Consider the following 7,050-nt stretch of genomic DNA (forward strand, 5'->3'; position numbering starts at 1 on the left):
CTATGAAAGCGGTATATAAAATGCAGGAGCCACACCAAGCAGAATATAGTGGTAAGAAAGCAGTATACGGTATGTGTCAATGGGCCCCAACAGTTGTCAGTGCACTTCAATACCACTGTAAAGCAGTAGTGTGGCTCCTGCCTTTTATATACCCCTTCCATAGTGCAATATCCTGCTTGGTATAGATTAGGCCTATGGCAGAGAGATGGAAGTGAGAAGGGCCAGACTGGGCATTAGGCACAGGTTTGTTTTTAGACTTTAAAAATTAAATTGGATTAGAGCCATGGTACTGGGCAGGGGGTGTTAAATCCTCTCCCTCCATGCCATTTCACCAATTTAAGTCATCCCCCTCAAAGTCATGGCTGTGGGAAGAGAGACAGGTACCCTTCTTTTTCTCCTTAGCAACTTTGGGAGAGGAGGCAATTAGAGAAATGACATGGGCGGGAGAGGATATGCTAACCCAGCTTCAATCCAATTTGGACCACCCACCCACTTGCCAGGACTGCTTTTAAGTCTATATTGTGGTATTCCCTCTGCAAAGTAGAATTTGACCCTTAGCTGGCATGTTCTGGTCTCCCGCCCCATTTTCCTTCCAGGCAGTGTTTAATTGAAACATGCCATGGCTGAAGTCTGCCTGGAACAGCATACATGGGAGAGAAGAAACCTGCTTCCTGTTCTCTTCAACAACCCAGGTGTCAGTTACCAAGACCACCTTTTTAGGTGCTACTGGATACTGGGCACCTGGATTTTTGCATCCCTGATTATCTAGGGTCTGTCTATGGGCTTCATTCGATGAGCGTTTTATTGCACACTCGTTACTGGACACTCACGGATTTTTCGCAGGTCCCTCACATGACATCATCTGCGTTCCACATGCCTTCTGCCCCTTCTGACCTTTCTTGTGCCACAAGAAAAATTGCAGAAAGTCTGAAATATTTGTAAAACCGGAAGTTGCTGCTTTCTCCTGCTGTGTGCAGGAGAATCAGCGTGATTAGAACGCCTGACTGAATGGGCCTCGTAATCGTTGTTTACTGAGCAACGAAAACAGGAGCAGAGAAGTGACAGTAGGGAGTGTGTTTTCCCACATGTGTAGGGTTGCCATACGTCCCGGAAAACCCGGAATGTCCCGATTTCCAGGAGATTCTGAAATGGTCTAGCTGGCTGGAGAAATTCTGACCTCCAAAATGGTGCCTTGAGCCTGCTCAGTGGATCAGCAGCAGCAGAGAAAAAGACGTATCAATCTTGCGCCTTTTCCAGAACATCACCGCTCCTCCACAGGCTCATCTGAGTCACTCACTGTGACTCATCTTATTGCGCCTGCGGATGCGTAGAAGAGGAACAACAGCGAGGAAAGGCGCATGTGCTCTCCTCAGGCTGTCTGAGTCCCATGCAATGCAAAGGAGCTTGGTGAGCTTGGCTGGTTGTGTTCAGACCTTTAGGATAAGCGCGGGGTGGAGCCGCTGGGTTATTTGTGGGGGAAGAAAGAGAGTTTTGTGGGGGACAGGAGTGAGTGAGTGGGGGACAAGGGGGTGAAGGAGAGGAAATGAGAGAGGGGAGAAAGGAAAAAACAGTCACTCCCCCCCAAAATTGCCCTTCAAAAATCCACCTCCTTGGATTTGGGTTGCAAGCCTCAAATCTGTTACTTGGAAGTAAGTTGCAGTGAATTTAAGCTGTCTGGTTTTACAGTAGTGGATGTTTTAATTGAAAAATTGGGCTTTGCAAAATTGGGCTTTCCCTACACCTTTATATATTGCTCAGGTTTTTTTTAAAAAAAACTAGTGCCCCTCTCAAAAAAAATTGTCCCAGTTTTGTGACATTTCAGAATATGGCAACCCTACATGTGTGATGGAGCCCTATATGTGGGGAAAGCCCCGCGGTGGTTGCAGATCTGTGCTGCATCAGTTATAGGAGGCAGCTGGACAACTATCTGTCAAGGATGCTTTAGGGTGGATTCCTGCATTGAGCAGGGGGTTGGACTCGATGGCCTTGTAGGCCCCTTCCGACTCTGCTATTCTATGATTCTATGATGTAGGCGCAGCTTCGTAGCCACCATGGAGCTTTCTCACAAAACTGCGCATTGAAAAAGTTGGGGACTTAACCTGACTTTTTTCAATGGGAGCAAGTTCAGTACAGCTGTTCTGCTGTCTGACGTTGCTCTGGGGCTAATCTGGGGGGCATTCCCTGGTGGAAGCCAACTAGCAATTGGTCGCCTTCCACTGGGAAGAGGGCAGGGGTGGCAGCTCCAGTACCTGGATGGCCGCTGGAAACCCTCCCCTCCCCTCTTGGCATCAAGAATACCCACTGCCACCATGGGGGAATAAAACCGCAGTTTTTTGAGGGAGGCAGCGCCAGCTCGTCACCATGAAGACAGCCTCCTACCCCTTCCAACAAATACCTGATGATTTGTCTGCCCCTGAAACAATGCACTTCCTTTATGTATCATCCCAGAAATTCAGAGGATCTGTTTTCAACCATGAAATGTTTGCTGGTAATTTTTCCTCAGACTAACAATAATTGGAATAATAAGAAAATAAGGCATGATTCTCCTGCAGTGAGCAGAAAAGGGTGTATGTGAGGCACCCAGTTGAAGCATATTAGAACCCTTCCTTGCTAGAACACCTATGTATGGGAATGTGCCTATTTTGGATGGGGAAGATTCCAGCATATTTCATTGGGGAATAGCATAAGGGGTAGGTTGTATTTTTAGTACTTGTATCAGTTGTTCTTACAATGTTCCAGTATTTCTTATTTAATTGATTATTTGCCGTTCTTATTCTCTGCCCTTCCTCCAAAGCAGCACAGCGTGGCTTACGATATTAATAAAACAAGTACATGTAAAACAACAGTGAAGTCATACTATCACAATAAAGCAATAATCTATAATCTAACCTAAAAACACTTAACCAACTAGACAGGAGCCAAATGGTTTTGTGAAAAAGAAAAAAAGTTATTTAACTTAGATTTTCAAAGTATTCATAGTGGGGAGCTAACTGAACCTCTCCAGTTCCGCAAATGGGGGCCCACCACTGAGAGTGTCATGACTTGCATCCTCACCTAGTTTATCGAGGGAAAGTGAGCAGGGCATCTGCTTGCATGATGCTTTGAACAACACTGGCTGGGAATAACGTAGGGTGGACCACTTGGCTAAAGAGGTGCTTACTCATCATGAGCTTTTGGCATCCTCCATTGGCAAGGAAGCTCAACAGGAACTTTAAAGGGTTTTTTTTCCCAGTAAAGATTTTAGCAGGCAAAGGGAGTGGCTATTTGACATTTCCTGTGTCATGCCTGATTGGTCTGTCTCCTTTGTGTGGAATACACCTTTTTTAAAAAAAAAACTTTTATACAGTATTATTAGCTTTTATTTTACAAGATTGTAATACTTCCCCCAGTTATTCATATTGAAACCCATTGGCTTCAGTGTGAGTAAGGTTTTGTCTGCGTGCGTGTTGCCAATTGGGGAAGAATGAAAACAGAGGATACAAAGGATTGGTTCTTGTCCAGTGCAACATAGGTTGACCTAGCACTGGCATCATGATCACACCAAGCTTCTAGCCTCAACTTCCAGATCAGACCTGGAATATGGTGCAGTCCTTCTAAACTAATCCCAGTGGTGCAGCTAGGCCTGGACCTTGAGGCTAAAGTCCAGGGCCCCCGAACCTCCCCCTGCCAAAGTTCAACCAGAGTGTGACAGGTGAGGGCAGCAGAAGCAAACTTCATTATGTAGTCATGATGGTGCTATGATTTCAATATCATCATCCTAGAGCCTAAGATCCTCTGTTTTCTGCTGAGAAACATTTGCTGGTGACTATTTCCCAGATTAACAATAATTGGAAGGAGGAGGAGAAGAGGAGGAGGAGGAGGAGATATTCTTCCAAAGTATACTTTGGACTGAGCTGTTTTTGTTGTATCGGAACAACAATGCAATTTTATACACGTCTACTCCAGACTAAGTCCCATTGAATTCAATGGGGTTTACTTCTAGTAAGTGGGTCCAGGATTGGTCCGTTAGACCCATGGGCCCTTTGAGTCTGAAGAAGATCTAACAACTTATGGTTGACATTCTTCCTTAAAACAAACTACTAGTTTCTAGCACCAGCTTGTGGTCTGCTTGTTCCTCTGGTCTTCTGTTTTTCTTTTTGGTGTTGCATCCCCGGCCCCCATGCTCCTACTCAGGACAACTTTCTGGTCAATTAATTTAAAGAAGGATTTCCAATGTAATGGTTGAAATCTGTAATGTGTTTTATTTACTGGGCAGATGAGCCACGATGGAGTTTCCAAAGTATGTGAAAAATTGTTTAAAATGTCTTATGCTGTGGAGTTATTATTTTAATTTTGCATATGTGGATTTTATTAAGGAATTGGATAAAGAAAAAGATCTACTTGGTGCCTCCTTCAGCTCTAAATGAACTACAGACATACATATGTAAATCTTGGGGGAAATACTATGAAATCACTAAGGTCTAACATATATGGTTTATGCTGGCTGTTTTTAACTCCACTCGTTAAGAGTCACAAGAGAATCACCAAATGAGTAATTTATTTTACTAGGCTAGTACTTCCACCTGTGTGATAGTATTTCTTTCCATCCATCCATTTCCACGATTGTTATTTTTGACAGAATAGGTTTTGCTATCTTGGGGTGCTTCCAGACGGAGAGCTGCTAGAGCTACCAATCAAAAGGGAGCAGCTATTCTGTGTTTCATAGATTTTCTGACATTAGAAAAAAGGTGGAATAAATTGTGGGAAAACACGGGAAGAAGATTATTTATTTATTTATTTACTAGCTGTACCCTGCCACGTGTTACTGTGGCATTATTTGGATGAAGTAAAGCATTTTGTTTGGTTTTTAAAAAAGGATGTTTTTACGGTGAGGTTAGTGGAAACTCCTGGCAGTTACCTTTCTTCAGAACGTGTAACTGTCACAGGTGTGACATCTATATTCACTCAGCCAGTTGTGAGAGAACATGCAAATAGGAGAGGAGGCAGAGGCAGTGGATTGGCCTACTGGTTGGCAATGTCACAATGACCTATAAGAGCAAATAAGAGAGAACATGCAAATAGGAGAGGAGCCGCGTTGCTGTGGCTCAGTCTGGTTAAATTGAAAAGAAAGAAAAGACAAAGCGGATGTTTCTAATATGTTTAATTTCACAATGCTTGTGGATATACAATATTTTTAGTTGTTCCATTGTCTGTGTAGATATAGAGATTGTCTGGTTTGCCGACTCTAGAACACGCAACATATAATTGTCCATGTGAGAAGCAATCTGTGTCTAGATCTAAACCGCACAATTCTAAAGATTGGCCCTGAGCTTTGTTGATGGTGATTGCAAACGCCAATCGAATTGGGAATTGCAATCTCTTAAATTGAAATGGCATATCTGTTGGAATCATAGGAATGCGAGGAATGAGGACATCTTCACCTTTGAAAGGTCCTGTCAAGATTGATCTCCGACTATAACAATTGCCACTTCGTCTATAGTTGGAGCATTGAATCTTCGCACATGTTCTCCAGCAGGCGTTTTGTCAGCATGAATAACAATCTTGTGTGTATCAGATGGCATCATGTCAATTGCTGTTTTGAACAAATGTACTAAATTGTTTTTTTCGTGAAGTAGCTGTTGCAGTTTTGAAACGACGGACCTTTTTATGCCGGTATAAATTCCGCAGTGTGCATTCAATTCATCATTGCCATCACCAATGAAATACATTTGTAGGAATTTATGTTGACTATCTTGAAACGGAAGGAAGGAGCCGGCTTTATGATAAATTTGTCCTTTGACTTTGAAAGTTGGCATAAATGGAGCTGTGATGATTTCTGCGCCGAACGACGTCATTTGGAAGCATGAGTTGTATTTCCTGATGTTAGATAGGAAATGCTTTGATTCTGCGGTATATCCGGCAAGCAAAGTTTGTAATGGCTCTGGTGGTTCTCCAAGTTGAGGCGGTTTAATTTTTCCAGCAGCGCAACACATTCCTTTTGTTTCTCCATTAAATTTAAGAGCCCTGCAATAAGGACACACTTCAGTCATAGTGCCGATGAGAACATGCCGCCTCAAACTATAATCATCAGCTGGGTTGTACCGGAATGCAAGGCGATTGTAATCGTGTGATTGTTTACCACGGAATCGTGTTTGACATTGATGTGTTGTTTCTCGTTGATGTCTTTCAGCCACTCTCAGCCTGTCGCGTTCATTCTGTTGAGAACAAAGCAGATCTGAAGCTGTAGAACGTGATTGCCGTGCTCGCAATCGTGCATCCTCAAGTCTGGCTGAACGTTGCTTGCCTTGTTCCTTGGCACGTATTTGAGGCATTCTTTTTCTTTTTTTCTCATTTGCTGATGCCCATTCTTCCTCAGTCTGATTTGCAATTTCTTGTCGCAGTGCTTCCGCTCTGCGAGTACGACGACCTAAGTGTGATCTTCTGTGAGGCATTATTTGGATGAAGTAAAGCAAATTGTTTGGTTTTTAAAAAAGGATGTTTTTACGGTGAGGAGGTTAGCGGAAACTCCTGGCAGTTACCTTTCTTCAGAACGTGTAACTGTCACAGGTGTGACATCTATATTCACTCAGCCAATTGTGAGAGAACATGCAAATAAGAGAGAAGGCAGAGGCAGTGGATTGGCCTACTGGTTGGCGATGTCACAATGACTTATAAGAGCAAATAGGAGAGAACATGCAAATAGGAGAGAAGGCAGAGGCAGTGGATTGGTCTACTGGTTGGCGATGTCACAATGACCTATAAGAGCAAATAGGAGAGAACATGCAAATAGGAGAGGAGGCAGAGGCAGTGGATTGGCCTACTGGTTGGTGATGTCACAATGATCAGCAGGACTGATTTTGAGGAGGCCTATTTCTTCGATTTTAAGACAAACCTTTGACCCCATAGATAACATAGTTACATAACAACGCTCGCGTATTCGAACGCAACGCTGTGTCAAAATTTCAAAGCAATCGGTGAATAACTTTCGGAGATATAACAGCATGTTTTTACGGTGAGGAGGTTACTGGAAACTCATGGCAGTTACCTTTCTTCTGAACGTGTAACTGTCAC

This window comes from Elgaria multicarinata, chromosome 6 (genome assembly GCF_023053635.1).
Source record: "Elgaria multicarinata webbii isolate HBS135686 ecotype San Diego chromosome 6, rElgMul1.1.pri, whole genome shotgun sequence".
Lineage (NCBI taxonomy): Eukaryota > Metazoa > Chordata > Lepidosauria > Squamata > Anguidae > Elgaria > Elgaria multicarinata.